This window comes from Coenobita brevimanus, chromosome 103 (genome assembly GCF_032717465.1).
Source record: "Coenobita brevimanus isolate Jiangsu-jjx chromosome 103, ASM3271746v2, whole genome shotgun sequence".
NCBI classification, from domain to species: Eukaryota; Metazoa; Arthropoda; class Malacostraca; order Decapoda; family Coenobitidae; genus Coenobita; species Coenobita brevimanus.
The window spans coordinates 38,431,977-38,450,279 of NC_137056.1; the positions used below are offsets into that span (position 1 = coordinate 38,431,977).

At 45.2% G+C, this 18,303-nt stretch overlaps 1 protein-coding gene and 1 non-coding gene across 2 annotated transcripts in view; both read right to left on the bottom strand.

The window, feature by feature from the left end:
• Positions 1–18,303, bottom strand: part of LOC145415681 (calcium-dependent secretion activator-like) — a 50,025-nt gene that overhangs the window by 22,092 nt on the left and 9,630 nt on the right. The gene's annotated exons all lie outside the window — the stretch shown is intronic.
• On the bottom strand, positions 3,642–3,760 carry LOC145415825 (5S ribosomal RNA). The gene has a single exon (XR_013900132.1). It is a non-coding gene; the product is annotated as a 5S ribosomal RNA (ribosomal RNA).

Consider the following 18,303-nt stretch of genomic DNA (forward strand, 5'->3'; position numbering starts at 1 on the left):
TCCTCTAAACCTCACCTTCTTTTTCTAACGGAGACTCAGCTGTCTGAGGCAACTGACAGCAAACCCTTTTCTGTATCCTCCTACTTTCTCTATACTCATTTCAAAGCCAAAGGTGGTTGTTGTGTATATATACGCAACGACTTATCTTGCTCTCGTGTTCCTGAACTTGATTCTTCTGAATTCTCCACACTCTGGCTTCGGCTTTCCTGTCATTCTCTGACTAAATATATCTGTGTTGTTTACTTATCCCCTAATTCTACTGACTATCAAAAATTCTTCGACTATCTTACTTCTACGATGGAACACATTCTATCCATTTCTCCTTTCTCTGAAATCTCCATTCTTGGAGATTTCAATGTTCACCACCACCTTTGGCTCTCCTCTCCTTTCACGGATCCACCTGGTGAACAAGCCTACATCTTTTCTATCCTTAATGACCTAGAGCAGCTTGTACAGCACCCTACCCGTATCCCTGACCGCCTTGGAGAGAGCTCCAACATACTTGACCTGTTCCTCACAACTAATCCTTCTGCTTACTCTGTTAATCTTTTCTCTCCGTTGGGCTCCTCCGATCACAACCTTATTACCTTAACCTGTCCTATCACTCCGGTACGGCCTGTGGACCCTCCAGGGAAACGTCGTCTGTGGCATTTTGGAGCTGCAGACTGGGAGGCCCTCAGGCAGTACTTCTTTGATTTTCCCTGGAATGATTATTGCTTCCATGGCCGTGAGCCATCTGAGTGTGCCTTGCGCATTACGGAGGTTATTCTCTCGGGCATGGAAGCATACATTCCTTTCTCATATCCTTTGACTAACGCAAGAAAGCCTTGGTTTAATCACACTTGTTCTAATGCTGTCCGCAACAAGGAGAGGGCCTACAAAAGGTACCGGAGCCAACCCACCTCTGAATCACATCATCTTTACGTTTCTGCCCGGAATCGTGCCAAGTCTGTTCTTCGCTCTACTAAAAATAATTTCATCCATACTAAATGCTCTCAACTCTCCAACTCGAATTCCTCCCACTCCTTCTGGCATCTTGCCAAAAATCTTTCTAACAACTTTACCTCATCATCCTTCCCTCCTCTTTTCTACTCTGATGGTTCTGTAGCTATTTCTTCTACTGATAAAGCAGATCTCTTCGCACAGACTTTCTCCTCCAATTCTACCTTAGACGATTCCAGTGCTGTTCCTCCATCACTTCCCCCCTCTGACTTCCTCATGGCTGACATTAAAATTTCTTCAGTTGATGTATTTTCTGCCATCACTGGCCTCAGTACTAACAAGGCATATGGGCCTGATGGGGTCCCTCCTGTTGTTCTCAAGAACTGTGCTTCTGTGCTTACACCCTGCCTAGGCAAACTCTTTCGTCTTTGTCTGTCAACTTGTTCCTTTCCTTCTTGCTGGAAGTTTGCTCTCATTCAGCCAGTCCCAAAGAAGGGTGACCACTCCCAACCCTCCAACTATCGTCCAATTGCTTTAACGTCCTGTATTTCAAAAGTTTTCGAGTCAATTCTTAATAGAAAAATTTTAAGGCATCTTTCCTATCACAACCTTCTTTCCGATCGTCAGTATGGGATCCGTCAGGGACGCTCCACTGGCGATCTTCTCACCTACCTTTCAGACTCCTGGTCATCCTCGTTTCGGGACTTTGGCGAAAGCTTTGCCATTGCACTTGACATCTCAAAGGCTTTCGATCGAGTCTGGCATAAATCTTTAATTTCCAAACTGCCCTCCTACGGTTTCTATCCTTCTATCTGTGCCTTCATCGCTAGCTTCCTTTCTGGTTGTTCTATAGCTGCTGTTGTAGACGGCCATTGTTCTTCTCCTAGATCTATCAACAGTGGTGTTCCTCAGGGCTCTGTCCTATCACCAACTCTCTTCCTTTTATTCATCAATGATCTTCTAAGCTGTACATCTAACCCTATCCACTCATACGCTGATGACTCCACCCTTCACCTTTCCATTCGGTTCCCGCAACGCCCATCTCAACAGTTACTTCAACAAACAAGGGATGAGGCTATGGCACACCTAATGTCTGACTTGGCTCGTATCTCTGACTGGGGTAAAAATAATATGGTTGTCTTTAATGAAGCTAAGACTCAGTTCTTACACCTTTCAACCCGACAAAATCTTCCACAGGTATACCCACTAATGTTTAATAATATTCAGCTTAATCCTGCATCATCCTTGAACATGCTTGGGGTTTCATTTACTCGGGACTTATCTTGGAAAGATCATATTACATCTCTTGTAAAATCTGCTTCCAAGAGATTGGGTGTGCTAAGCCGACTCCGCTCTTTCTTTACCCCTGCGCAATTGTTGACTCTATACAGGGGTTTTATCCGCCCCTGTGTGGAGTACAACTCTCATGTGTGGGAAGGCTCCCCTCATACAGCTCTTCTCAATAGGGTGGAGTCAAAGGCTTTTTGTCTCATTAACTCTCCTCCTCTTACTGACTCCCTTCAACCTCTGTCTCTTCGCCGCACTGTTGCATCTTTATCTCTTTTCTATCGCTACTTTAATGGTCACTGCTCCTCTGAACTGTCTGCTTGCATTCCTCCACCTCTACGACGGGCACGTAGCACCCGTCTGGCAGCAAACTCTCATCCTTTTTCTGTCCAGCTCTCTAATGCAAGAGTTAACCGTTACTCCCAGTCTTTCATTTATGCAACAGGTCAGCTCTGGAACTGTCTCCCTCTGTCTGTATTTCCTGCTGCCTATGATCTCCAGTCTTTCAAACGCAGTGTGTCCAGGCATCTCAAAATGATCGGATCTTGAATTTGGCTCTCTATTGTATTTTGTTTTTCTTTGGAGGGAACTGTTACTGCGGGCTCATGGCCTTTGGTTCCTTCTTCCTCGCATAAAAAAAAAAACAAAAAAAAAAAACATCATTTTTATCTACTCCCATCACAGCCCTGAACAATGCAATCATGTCGCCCCTTTCTCTCCTTTCTTCTAGGGAAGGTAAATCCAGCTTTTCCAGCCTCTCTCCATAAGACAGATCTGCCAGGTTGGGGACCATCTTGGTTGCTGTTCTTTGTATTCTCTCGATCTTATTAATATCTTTCTTTATGTTTGGGGACCACATTACTGCTGCATATTCCAACCTGGGGTGGATCAGGGCCATTATCAATTTTTTTATTATTTCCTCATTCATGTAATGGAATGCCACTCTTATGTTAGTCAAGAGACTGTACGTCTCTTTAACTACCTTGCTAATGTGTTTTTCTGGTGACAAATATCCTGAACAAGCACTCCCACATCTTTCTCTTCTCTCACTTTTATGATTGGTTCATTACCCAACATATAATTCAGTGATGGCCACTTGGTACTTTAACCCATTTCCAATCTTTCATATTTTCTTGCATTAAATTTAATTTCCCACATCCGGCTCCAATCATGAATCCTATCCAGGTCTTCCTGTAGCATTTCACAGTCTTCCTTGACTTCTACTCTCCTCAAGATCTTTGCATCATCAGCAAACAGACTTACATATCTGTTCATTCTGTCTACCATATCATTCATTCATTCATTCATTGCCAGATGCCATGTATCCCAAACGGGGTGGCCAAGGGCTTTGAGTTAATTGTTTTACAGGGAGGTGCACTAATCCTCCACCAACCCCACTTGACACGTAGGGATGCCAACAGCATCTGGTGTTCCCAGGCGGTCACCCATCCAAGTACTAACCAGACCCAACGTTGCTTAACTTCGCTGATCGCATGGGAAGCGGTGTACTCACCGTGGTATGGCCGTTGGCATCTACCATATCGTTTATATAAATCAGGAACATTACTGGTGCTAACACCAAGCCCTGTGGGACTCAACTTGTTACTTCCCTTCATCCAGACATCCTATCCTTTATTACTGTCCTCATTTGTCTGTCTATCAAGAAGCCTCTCATCCACTCCAAGAGGTTTCCTTTTAGTCCTCCTATGTGCTCCAATTTCCACATAAGTCGCTTGTGGGGTACCTTGTCGAAGGCTTTCTCCAAATCTAAATACACACAATCCACCCAGCTGTCTCTCTCCTGTAGGACATCAATCACTCAAGTAAAAGTTCAACAAGTTGGAAACACATGACTTTCCACTTCTGAATCCAAACTGACTTTCAGCCAAAATGTTCATCTCCTCCAGATATTTTATCCATCTGTCTGTCAGAATTTTCTTGCACAATTTTGCGACTACACTGGTCAGGGACACTGGTCTATAATTCAGGGGTTCTTCCTTGTTTCCTGCCTTATAAATTGTACCACACTGGCCCTCTTCCATTCCCGAGGCACTTTCACTTCTTCCAGAGAACATACAATTAAATCGTGAATCTTATCTGTCAGTTGTTCTCTACATTCTCTCCGTACCCAAGTGGAGAGTCCATCCGGTCCTGGGGCTTTCCTTACGTCTTGAGTTTCCAGTAATTTTACACTTCCTGCACTTCCACTTTTATACCTTTTATCACTACATTTCTAGTCACTCCCTCCCCCTCCACAAAATACCTTTCTTTAGTGAAAACCGATTGGAAACATTTGTTCATTATTTCAGCCTGCATTGCCACATCTGCATAGACCTCTCCTTCTACTCTCAGTCTGGTGATTCCTTCCTTTTGTATAAAACAAATCTTTTAGTATAAAACATATCCTTTGACTAACGCAAGAAAGCCTTGGTTTAATCACGCTTGTTCTAATGCTGTCCGCAACAAGGAGAGGGCCTACAAAAGGTACCGGACCCAACTCACCCCTGAATCATATCATCTTTACGTTTCTGCCCGGAATCGTGCTAAGTCTGTTCTTCGCTCTGTTAAAAATAATTTCATCCGTACTAAATGCTCTCAACTCTCCAACTCGAATTCTTCCCGCTCCTTCTGGCACCTTGCCAAAAACCTTTCTAACAACTTTACCTTATCATCCTTCCGTCCTCTTTACTACTCTGATGGTTCTGTAGCTATTTCTTCTACTGATAAAGCAGATCTCTTCGCACAGACTTTCTCCTCCAATTCCACCTTACACGATTCCGGTGCTGTTCCTCTATCACTTCCCAACTCTGACTTCCTCATGGCTGACATTAAATTTTCTTCAGCTGATGTATTTTTTGCCATCACTGGCCTCAATACTAACAAGGCATATTTGTCTGATAGTCCCTCCTGTTGTTCTCAAGAACTGTGCTTCTGTGCTTACACCCTGCCTAGGCAAACTCTTTCGCCTTTATCTGTCAACTTGTACCTTTCTTTCTTGCTGGAAGTTTACTCTCATTCAGCCAGTCCCAACAAAGGGTGACCACTCCCAGCCCTCCAACTATCGTCCAATTGCTTTAACGTCCTGTATTTCAAAAGTTTTTGAGTCAATTCTCAATAGAAAAATTTTAAGGCATCTTTCCTATCACAACCTCCTTTCTGATCGTCAGTACGGGTTCCGTCAGGAACGCTCCACTGGCGATCTTCTCACCTACCTTTCAGACTCCTGGTCATCCTCGTTTCGGGACTTTGGCGAAAGCTTTGCCATTGCACTTGACATCTCAAAGGTTTTTGATCAAGTCTGGCATAAATCTTTAATTTCCAAACTGCCCTCTTACGGTTTCTATCCTTCTATCTGTGCCTTCATTGCTAGCTTCCTTTCTGGTCGTTCTATAGCCGCTGTTGTACACGGCCATTGTTCTTCTCCTAGATCTATCAACAGTGGTGTTCCTCAGGGCTCTGTCCTATCACCAACTCTCTTCCTTTTATTCATCAATGACCTTCTATGCTGTACATCAAACCCTATCCACTCATACGCTGATGACTCCACCCTTCACCTTTCCATTTGGTTTCCACAGCGCCTGTCTCAGCAGTTACTTCAACAAACAAGGGATGAGGCTATAGGACACCTAATGTCTGACTTGGCTCGTATCTCTGACTGGGGTAAAAATAATCTTGTTGTTTTTAATGCATCTAAGACTCAGTTCTTACACCTATCAACCCGTCAAAATCTTCCACAGGTATACCCACTAAAGTTTAATAATATTCAGCTTAATCCTGCATCATCCTTGAACATGCTTGGGGTTCATTTACTCAGGACTTATCTTGGAAAGATCATATTACATCTCTTGTAAAATCTGCTTTCAAGAGACTGGGTGTGCTAAGCCGACTCCGTTCTTTCTTTACCGCTGCACAATTGTTGACTCTATACAGGGGTTTTATCCGCCCCTATGTTGAGTACAACTCTCATGTGTGGGGAGGCTCCCCACATACAGCTCTTCTCAATAGGGTGGAGTCAAAGGCTTTTCATCTTATCAACTCTCCTCCTCTTACTGACTCCCTTCAACCTCTGTCTCTTCGCCGCACTGTTGCATCTTTATCTCTTTTCTATTGTTACTTTAATGGTCACTGCTCCTCTGAACTGTCTGCATGCATTCCTCCACCTCTACAATGGCCGCGTAGCACCCGTCTAGCAGCAAACTCTCATCCCTTTTCTGTCCAGCTCTCTAATGCAAGAGTTAACCGTTTCTCCCAGTCCTTCATTTATGCAACAGGTCAACTCTGGAACTGTCTCCCTCAGTCTGTATTTCCTGCTGCCTATGATCTTCAGTCTTTCAAATGCAGTGTGTCCAGGCATCTCGAAATGAATGGATCTTGAATTTGGCTCTCTCTTGTATTTTGTTTTTCTCTTGGAGGGAACTCTTATTGTGGGCTTGTGGCCTTTGGTTTCTTCTTCCTTGGAAAAAAAAATAAAAATAAAAGAATTTGGGTTCTTCCTTACATTTGTCAATTATACCTTTTTCAAAGTTCCTTTCTTCCTCTCTATGTATTCTTGTATATTCATTTCTAGTTCTTCTATATTCTTCCTTTGTTCTATTATCACCTCTCTTTCTCCAGTTATTCCATCCCATGTCTCACTCTTTTCTTGCTATCATACACCTTCTGTTAAACCAATCCTTCTTCCTGCTTTCCCACTTACTCTTGGAACGTGTTTTTCCACTCCCGAATTATACAGGTCTAGGAAGATATCCCACTTCCTCTGTATCTCTCTTGTTCCTCTCTATTTTGTCCAATCCACATTTTCAAAGAATATCAAAAATCCTGTAAAGTTCGCTTTCCCAAAGTAGTATCTTCCCTGTCCATAAGGTTCATCTCATGGCACCACGTTCCCTTTTATCATCTGGAACTCAAAGACCACGTGATCACTTTTTCCTATAGGACACAGATATTTCAAAGATTCAGTTACATCAGGTTCTTTGGTTAGCAGTAAATCTGATCTTGCTGGCGTGTCATCACCTCTGAATCTTGTCACTTCTTTGACCCATTGGGTCATTACATTATTCATTGTTATATTTAACAATATAGTGCCCCACGAATCATCACTGCCTCCTGAGTCCCATTCCTCCCAGTTCATCTCTTTACAATTAAAATCACCCATCAGAATTATGTTGTTACTTTCCTCAATCACTTTCTGTAGATAACTAACCATATCTGACAACATCTCCTGTTATTCATCGTCATTCCATGCCCTTGTCTTCGGGGGAATATATTCCACTGTGATGTCTTTCTTGCCATTCTCTCCAGTTTCTTGTTTCATATTTATCGCTTCAGCCTTACCCTCTCCCAGAGTGTGTGTGTGTGTGTGTGTGTGTGTGTGTGTGTGTGTAAGATATAGTGTCAGAATTAAGATGTGCATGCATGTGGGGGGGAGGCAGTAAAGGGATCTAGCACTCAAGATATCACAGTGAGTTGGCCTAGGATTTATCTTCAGACTTCTACACTTTTCCCTCGACTTCAAACTGAAACCAAGGTTTGAGTTATTCCTGAAAGTAAAACCCGAGGGCAAAGTTTGAGTTCTTGAAAATATGGCCTCAATACATGTCTGAAGCCAAAATATGGAACTGCTTTCAAGCACCAGTTATGATAACCGGTGCACACTCCTGGTGTATCTCACTGTTACAATGATTCCATCCAAATATCTTACACACTACCAGAAACAAAAATTACTGTACAGGTATACCCCAGTTTACTGATCCAACTGATTAGGTAAAAGCCCATCGTTAGGCGGGGTATTGTATATCGGCATAAATTTAACATGTAAAGTAGTGGGATGCGTTTTTCAACATTAGGTTTCCCTCCAACCAAGTCCAAAACCCATCCAAATGAGCTCCAAAACAAGTTTAACCCCTCCGTGGCCATGGGTCCGAAATTTTACATGCACCCCAGGCCGATGTTGGGGCCATTTTCTGAAGTTTCAAAAATTGATTTTTTTTTTTCTTGCCATATTGAAGAGAAAGTTCAAACCCACCTAACAGTGCAAATCCCAGCTTCCTGGACCCGACCCATTGTGAGGCTTGAATGGAGCATAAGTTGCAGAAATATCGGCAACCGATATCCGCCACCGCGAGGTGCTGCCGCGCTGGAACATCGCATGTGTTACCATTTTTTTTTTTACCCCCCAGAACAATGTAATGGTGCTGAAATGTTGCACATATATTAGAGATACTGAATGATTTCAGTACATAATATATTAGGATTGGCTCGAAAAAAAATTATTACGAATCTTTTTTCACCTTTTTGATATAAAACATGTTTACGGTAGTGTCGAGTTATTTTTTAAATTATTATTGTGCCCATGCTTGGAAAAGGGAGTGAAAGGGTTGAGCTTTCAGTCCTAAATGAGAAAATTGCCCATCCCCCAAGGCTAGGCTCTCCCATGGGGGATGAAAGTGGAGGGTCATATCCAATTAGGATAAGGTCATTGAAGGAAATGCTGAGGAAGGGAACTGATGAGATAAAAACAAAAAAATCTTGACTTCATATGTCAATATATGTGACCAGCACTCTGTGCACAGTATATAGGGTTAAAAAGGGATAGCATCAGTTCTACGCACCCAACTTCTGAAGAGCTGAATTTTCAAGTACAAAGATTCAGCAAGAAATTTCATGAACATGTACACAGGTAATAAACAAACTCTGCTGAAGTTTATGAGAGTGAAAAATGCTACTGAATGAGAGATGGACAGGCCCTCTCCTAGAAATGCTGCCACATTTTTAAAAAGAAACCAACAACTTAACAGAGTTGTGTTATTTCAAAGGCAAGGTGATAGTCTGTGGCAAACAGAATGGAAATAAAACTCAGTTCTGGAGGCATTAAAAATGGTTTGCTTTGTCCCAATCACATATCACAAACTGAGGAAATTTTATGTGCCACAGCCTCGCTGCATGAGATCTGTGGTGTCACATGTGATGACAGCTATGAAAGGTGGGTTAAAAACTGGGGTGTGAGACCGTCAGCATGAGCAGCTTATGCTAACTGTACAGCTCAAGTCAATAAGAAGCAGAAAGCTCTAAAAAAATAAACACCACAACTGGTAGTTTTGGAAGAAAAAGAATGGCCACATATCACAGTAGCTACAGAATGATTAGAATGGAAATTACAGTTCACTGCAATGACAGAAGGACAGATACCATGGGAAGGTAAATCAGAAATTTATGACAGACAGAGGGAGGTATACAAACCACAGAAAAGTATAATAAAAATGAAAGATTTGTTGCTGACCTAGATGAAAACCATTAGACATGTCTGACAAAAAAGCAAGTGTCTGCGTGGTCCCAAAAGGATACTGTTGGATTGAGAACCAGGAGAGAGATGGAAAAAGCAAGGCCAGCTTGAGATTTATTCTAACAGGTACAGGCAAGGGCGTGTCCTCTCTCTAGGGCAGCCTGGGTCAGACTGCCTGCCAAGCCCCAGGCACAGACGGTGCCGGGAAACTTCCTATGCAAATTCAAACTCCAACACCCCCTCTCCATAGCAGTGAATTCCCCACTTCCTGTAGTACTGATACAAAGCACACTGGTCAAGGAGGAGGGAGGTCACTGAAATAATAAAACAATGGGCAGATACTAACACTCATCATAACTTAAGACTAGGTGTTACATGGCACAAGGCTGGCAAAATTTACATGTAACATACATGCTGACTTCAGAATGGCATAACTGCACAACAATAAGGAATTCAATTACCCACGCTGAGCAACCATTGCTATGGTATCATAGTACAAGCACAACAAGGTTATACACATTATAAAACACCTTAACATGCCAAGGGGTGCAAAGCACTGCAATACCATGGTACATAGTTTTCTACATGTATTGGGGTGTGCCTAGCACATCACAGCCTCTCCAGGGGAGGGAGAGGCTGAGGGGCCTCCCTCTTGTGGCCAGCCTCCTGCTGGGCACCACCCTTAACGTGCATGGTGCGTGTCTGTTCCCCTGTCTCCCCGTAGGGATGTAGGTGGCAGCAATTCCTAGGGGAGGCTTGCCCACTGCCGTCCAGCCACACCAGGTATTGCCTTGGGGCTGGAGTGCCAACAATAACTCCTACATGGCCCCACTGCCCTGTCTCCTAGTTCTGTAAGTACACCTGTTGGCTTGGGTTAAGATGGGCAAGGCTGTGTGCCGTCTGGCTGAATCTTGTGGCTGCTGCATCCTCAGTGTGGGCCATGGCTCATTCCTGCTTCTCAGCATCCTGCCCCATCACCTGCTGATCCTGTAGTGTTCTTTGGCAGCAAGTACGGAGTCTCTTAGCTGACGTCCCATCAGTAGCTGGGCTGGGGACGCATCAGTGTCGTGTTGCAGGGTGTTGAGGTACTGCAATATGACCCGGACAGCTGCATCCGAGTCCGGGGAGTCTTAAGGGCCAGTGCTGTTCCTCAGCAGCCTCTTGGTGGATTTGACTACGGCCTCTGCTCAGCTGTTGGACTGCGGGTAATGGGCAGATAACACCCTCAGCTGCACATGCTACGCAGATAGGAATGCTTTCATTTCCCCACTCTTGACATTCGTACCCCCATTACTAGGCAGGACCTCCGAGATACTGAACTTTCTGAACCATTTACGAAAGGCTGTTATGAGCCATGAGCTGGCAGTGCCCCTGGGCAGATGCTCCACCTCCAGCCAGCCAGTTAACCTGTCTATGTAAGCAATGTGCTCTTCCCCCTCCAGTCGGAACAGGTCAGCCACTGTTTGCTGGAAGGAGTACTTGGGTGGGGATGTGGGCAGCAAGTTTTCCGCGGGTTGTGATGGGGCGTTGATTTCGCATACTTGACTATGCCTCCTCTTCTGCTCCACCTCAGCATCTACGTTGGGCCAGTACTGTGTACACACATTGCCTGGCATGCCTGAGCATGAAGTCCCTGTCCTGGTGACCTGTGTGGAGGTTGGCTAGGACCGCACAGCAAAGGGCACTGGGAATTACAAGTCACAGGTGATCCTCATCGCTGGTGTACATGACAATGTCCCCCTGGCATGACAGGTGCCTCCTCATCCTGTAGTATGGGCAGAGTGCTATCGGCTCTTCATCCTTCAGGTCAGCCCAGTCCCCAGCACTCATGCGCTCATGGAGGAGCCTGTAGTCCTCAACCTGGTGTGCTTCCTCCTCCACTTGACGGGGGTCCACGATGGCACCTTCTTCATCTTCTAGGGCGCAGGCCATCGCTGCTGCAACCACAGCACATGTAGCCTCGTTTTCCTTCAGGTCTGTCTCGTCTGGTCTACCCCATAGCAGGGTATATCTTGACAGTGCATCTGTTGTGTGATTCATCTCCCTCTTCAGGTACTTTATGCAAAATCAGTACATCAATGTCTTCTCCTTGAGGATGAGTATGTGGGGGTTGCTATTGTCTTTCAGCTCTTTATCCTTTAAGATCTTGGTGAGTGCACCGTGTTCTGTGATGAAAGCGAGGTCTAGACATTCCAGCAGGAACAGGTGCACCTTTTTCAAGCACTATGCAATGGCAAGGGCTTCCCCCTCTTAAATTAGTTCTTTTCAGCCACTGTTAGATGGTGGCTGCCACACGGCCAGTTTCCAGCTGCTCTTGTAGCACAGGGGGGCCTCTTGAGACACACACTGGCAGTACTGCTGCAGGACCATGAAACCAGTGCCAAGCCTGCTGAAGTCAGTGAACACCACTGTGGGCCTTGTGACGTCATAATAGTGGAGGCCCTCCACCGCAAGCTTGCCTATAGCCTCCTTCAATGATTCGAAGATGGAGTGGAGCTGGCTGTCCCAGTACACCACTTTCCCTGATGGTTTTTTCAATAATTCTCTGAAGGGCTCCATGAGTGGTGTAATGGCGAGAACCTGGTTCACCAGTCTGAACCACAAGGGAGAGGTGTGGCAGCATCTGGAAATTGGTTATACAGCTTAGCAAGTCCTGGCTTGGCTGATACTCCTCCCAGCCAAGCTGATAACCTGCGAAGGTCACGCTTCTCCTGCAGAAGCAGAATTTGTCTGGGCGGAGCATGATCCCGTTTTCTGCAAATGTTCACAGGATCTGGTATGTGTGCCAGAAAGCAACAGCTATGCTACAGTCGTGCAGAAGCATGTCATCATCACATTTTAGTTTCCTGGGATCTCTGCTGTTGCGTCGTCGAAGTTGTTGGTAAAAGTGTCCTGCCCTGCACAGTGGCCAGTGGGTGTGCGCTGGTAGTGGAATCGGCCCCTATCTATCTATCTATCTATAGCCCGACGCCCTAATCCCGCAAAGGGTGGCCGCAGACAAAACGCCTCCAAGTCACTCTGTCATCCACCATTTGACTCCCCTCCCCCCAGCTCACCCCCCCCTCCCTCATATACCTCTCAACTCCATCCCTCCACCTCATCCTCGGTCTACCCCTCCCTCTCCCTCCCTCCACCTCACCTACATACACCCTCTTAGTCAGTCTTTCGCCCCCCCGGGGTAATAATGGTGGTTAGCTTCTTGCTCTCCTCATCCAGGGGGATCTGGTGGTACTCTGAATAAGTGTCTGCTACTGTTTTGAACGTGTGCTTTGGCATGCTGGTGACTGCACTGGATGGGGGGCGGGTGTTGTGGCTCTCCCACTGACTTGCCTGGTTGAGTTGCTGATAGTCCACTGTTCTGCACAGCTGCCCATCCTTCTTCAGGACCACCACCATACGAGAACATCACTCTGTGGGTTCTCAAGCAGGTACATGCTCAATTATACGTTCCTTATGTCCTCTTCAAACTGCTGGCGAACTTCATCATAAAGGAGGTGGGGGACAGACGTTAGCATGTGCACCATGTAGGGTTTTGAACAGGGGTGCAGGTGGATGTGGTGGGCTGGCCCCTTCGTCTCCGGCAGGGGGGCGTGATTCACTGCAAATATCATGTGCTTGAAGTGCTCCAGGAACCACTTTTCCAACAGGTTCACATCTTCTTCCATCAGGGCGTATGGGGGAGTATTGGGTTGGGTGGGGATTGGGGGCTCTTCCACCCGTTCAACGGCCCCTACAGTCGCAGGCACGTTGGGGAAGTTGTGTGGCACCACGCCCAGCGCTTTGCATATCTTCAGCGACAGATACAGCCGCTGCACCCCATCAGTGAAGTACAGGTTCGCCCTAGCAGACCTTCTGCCCATGTTGAAGCTGCATTCCTTGCATCCCACAATATGTATGCTCCCACCTGTGAGGCGATTGATACTCACAGTAGGTCTCTGTAAACTTCGTGGGGTCAGCCCGAGGCCCAGCATGAGGTGGCGTCTCGCTATGCATACCTGTGCACCCATGTCGGCTACCGCCGTCACCTCGCATGTTGCAGGTGGGTCATCGCGCTTCACTTCCTCCCCGAGGCATGCAGACGCCTCAGCACCGGCTACCGTGAAGCTGCAAGTGGTTTTGGCAGGGCTAGGTTGCTTTGCTGACCTACACACTCGCTGAAAGTGGCTGACCCTGACCCTCCCATATATGTGGCAGATGGCCTTGACAGCAGGGCACCTGCACCCCCCACTGCACTTGCTGCCATCGTACCTCCAGCAGCCTTTTGCTGGTGGGGGAAGGGCACGAGGCTGGGGTGGCCCTGCACTTGCCTGCCGTGCCCATGTGGCACCGGCCGCTTCTGTCTCCTTGTCACTCACTGAAGCACCTGCCACACCACTACTGCTGCACACTCCTGCCATTTTCTCCGCCGATTCAAACCCTTCACAAGCATTTGTGATATCTTCCACAAATTGCAACACTGGAAGTCACCACAGCACTTCTGTTTTCATACTGAGGTTGTGCAGCCCCACCACAAGCTTTTTCAATAGCATGAAATCATCAAGATTTCTGAAACACTGAGGGCACTTAAAATCAAACTCTACTGCCTTGGCCCTACATTTTACCACATAAGAACACACACTATCAGTGGGCTCCTGTGTATGAAGAAGTCTGACCATGCTTCCACAATGAACCTGGGGTCCACCACCATGCTCCTCATCATGCCGACGGCCTCCTCTGTGCACATGGCCTCAAATCTATGCTTGGCCACCTATGTGTCCAAGCACTGCTGCACTTCAGGATCACTTAGCAATCTCACGCAACCCGCAGCCAAGGGTGGGACCCACCTGCAACCACTGCTGTAGCACTCGACAATGCAGGCCCATTGCTCGAGCTGGGATGGCACCATTCCCATAACAGCCTTACCGGGAGCCGCTGGTGATGCAGGTACTCGCCACTGGGCCTGTGCCTCCGGGTGCAGGGTTGGGTACGCCAGCTGGTAGGCTGTCCCCATTCCTGGAGGTTGTAGCTGGGGTGGTGGCACATTGTACATGTTGTTGCGTACTTGGGCTCCTGACGTCATGCAGCGGAACCAGTCTTTTGACGCTGGGTTCCCCTGCTCGAGCACTGGCGGCGCTGCTCCTAGGTCACCTGTAGAAGCCCAGTACACCATGTTGGGGTGAGAACCAGGAGGGAGATGGGAACAACAGGGCCAGCTTGAGATTTATTCTAATAGGTACAGGCAAGGGCAAATCCTCTCTCTAGGGCGGCCTGAGTCAGACTGCCCACCAAGCCCTGGGCGTGGGTGGTGGTGGGAAACTTCCTGAGCTAGTTCAGACTCCAACAGATACTGACCATAATTCAGAACATAATGAAAGATCAACAGCCGAGCATCTCTGACGAACCCCAGAAAGCTGCTGTCATTGTAACCCCAAGATTATCCGAAAGTAAACTCAGCAAACAGTAGGATGAAGTTGTCTGCTGCAGCCCACCATCCTCATTGCATAGGACAAGGAAAGGGTTGAAGGATGCTTGTATAACTGGGTACCTCTCCACCATAGGAAGGTATTCCTCACCAGCCCATACAGAACTTTGGACAGTCAAAGGGGTGGGAAGTCATTCTTCAGAAAAGGCTGAATGAGGCTTCTTCCAGGCAAAAAAAAAAAAGATGAGTTATCAGACAAAAACACAATGATTTGGCTAAGCAGGATGGTATCAGTACAAAAGCACAGCTCTTGAGAATATGAGGAAGGACCCCATTAGAATCATACGCCTCTGATATCAGAGGGCAGAAAGTACTTATGAGACCCACTGGAATGTAGGTCACCAATAACTAATGTCCTTTGTGAGCTATTTCCAGATCTCCAAGTACTGTATGTCATTTGGAAGAGAAAAATACAATAACATCGGTGAAATGACACTGGCGAGGGGATCTACACCCTACGAATCTTCTCCTGGTCACCGGCTGTGATCGTACAACCTCAAACTACCTTAGAATTCCAACATTCATTGATTGTCTGCTGTTGGTGTCATCATCTTCCATGCACTCAGCTGGAAGGTCACCCTGACAGCTGTTCTTTTTGGCCTTTTTTAACTAGTGTGGGCAGTGTGGTGTTCAACAAGTGCCATAAGGCATACCTATATGCCTATTCTCAATCACCTAAGGAGCTTTGGTTAAATGGCTACAGATGGACCTATGGGCCATGGTAGTGCAGAAGTTCCCTCCACCTCCAGATCTAGCAATCCTCACAGATGCTTCCAACACAGGTTGGAGACATCTCTGAAAGGTCATCAAGGAAGAAAACCAGTGGCATCCTCAAGAAGTCCAGTCACACTTCATCTTCAATGAGTTAATAGTGGTGGAAATCTTCATCTAATAACACAATCTCTCAATGGCAGACCACTGGTATTCTGAAAGCTTGTTACTTCCCTCAGCCTTAAATTATGGGTCTATTGTATAAACCAAACACTAGGTTGTTGCAGTCACCTCTAACAAACATAAATCATACAGAATTATCAGCTATATCATCAGCCTTCCCCTAATTGGTTCAATATATTATGGGTACATTCAGACTATGCATAGGTACTTCTTTATTCCCAAATTCATGGAAAGAAGCCAATATCCACCCAATTCTGAAGAAAGGAAATTCGTCTGACCCCTCCAATTACAGACCAATAGCTGTTGCATCTTCTCTTGGTAAGGTATTTGAAACTTAAATCAATAAGCACATTGTTAAACATCTTGAATCCAACAACTTAATTAGTGATAGACAATATGGTTTTCACCACGAAAGATCCACCATTGACATACTCAATCTCCTAACTCACACCATCCATCAATCAACTGATCTACATGGAGAAACTCATGCAGTAGCTCTTGATATTTCTAAAGCTTTCGACAGAATATGGCACCGTTCCCTGCTGTCCAAACTCCCTTGCTATGGACTAACATCTTTTGTTCCTTTGATTTCTTCATATCTTAGTGACAGGAAAATAAGAGTAAAAAGTAGATGATGTACATTCCAATTTCCCCTCAATTAACACCGGCATGCTGCAGGAATCAGTTCTGGTGCCAACCCAATTCCTGGTTCATATTAATGATCTCTTATCTGTCACCCACAATCCCATCCACTTATACGTAGATGACTCAACACTACATAGTTCATTCACACTCAGACACCCATTTACAAAGTCTAATACCTCTACCTATCAACTCAGTACAGCCATCTCCATAAATCAAGACCTATCTACGATCAGTGAATGGGGACAAAACAACCTTGTCTCTTTTAATGCTAGTAAAACTAAATATATACAATTTACTAATAGACAGATATTGCCAGATTCGTATATTACCTTCAGTGCCACTAATATTCCCTTCTCCAAAAGTATTGAAATTCTTGGCATCTCACTTAACAATGCCCTCAGCTGGACCTCTCATGTCAGATCACTTGCTAAAACTGCCTCAAAGAAACTTGGATTATTGTACAGAGTCCGTAACTTCTTTGCTGATAAGCAGTTAGCTATAATTTATAAAAGTCATATGCGCTCTCAGCTTGAATATTGCTCACCCTTGTGCAATGGATGTGGAGAGGTTGCATTAAAACAACTAGACAAAATTTAGAACAATGTTGTTAGAATTATTAACAACCCTGCCATTACAAATAAATTACCTCCCCTCAAGTAAGAAGGAATGTTGCATCTCTTGCATTATTTTACAGATATTTTTTTGGCAAATGCTCAGACGAAGTTGCGTCCATGGTGCCACCTCTCCATGCCTTCCCTCGTGCTACACTTGCATCTGGTAGCGCTCATTACTGGAATGTCACTCAGCCATATTGCAGAACTTTTGCCTATCAGAATTCTTTCATTCCCCAAACTGCATCTCTCTGGAACTCGCTTCCCCAGAATTGTTTCCCTCCAAAGTTCAACCCACAACTGTTCAAGTCTAACTGTTACAGATATTTTATGAACATAGGACACCAGTAATCTGGTGTATGGATTATTTTTTTTTATTCATTTGTTTTTCCTTTCTCCATTCTGTTAAAAAAAAAAAAAAAAAAAAAAAAAAAAAAAAAAGTGATGCCAGTAAACTTTTGCAAAATATGATGCCAAAATCAAGTTTGTTACTATCTTTCCATGTACTGATTATTTGCAAAAGAGTGAGTTGGACTCATTCAATGCAAAACCTATAAAAATTCTTCATCTGAGATCAGGACAGCCCCTTCACCCTCTTTGCCCAGTCAAAGCAATGTATGATATCATTAGTTCAGATCATCCCTCACTCTCCAATGCACTGTAGGTCTGGCCTAAACTACTCAAGCCCTGTTTAATGGCCCAAATTTTTAAGTTACTTTATTCTGCCATGCATGATTATATAAACTAAGTTCAGCCTTTAAACTTCAGTGCACTGTGGATCTCGCCCAAACTGCTAATGTCCTGTTCAGTGGTCCAAATTTGTAAGTTACTTTGTTCTGTGACTGAATTAGCTAATCCTGCAACCACTCTTATGGCTCATGTCATCAGAAATAATGTCTTGTCAGTCTAATTTTTAAACAGTTTCTCAACAAATAGCTTGGCACTTCTGAGACTCTGTGCCTCAACCAAGATATTTTTCAGTTATTATCTGAACCTGGAGGTCTCTGTGGAAATGTGTGGCAGCAGAATTGCTCCAACAGTAACAGTGTATTAAGTGTTTGTAAGGCCTCTGTGAGGAATGATGACAGCAGTTACTTTTCTAAGGGAAATATATAATCTCCTCAGTGTGTTCATTTGTCATTTATTACTCTGGACTACCAGATGAGAAACCCCTTAGCAAT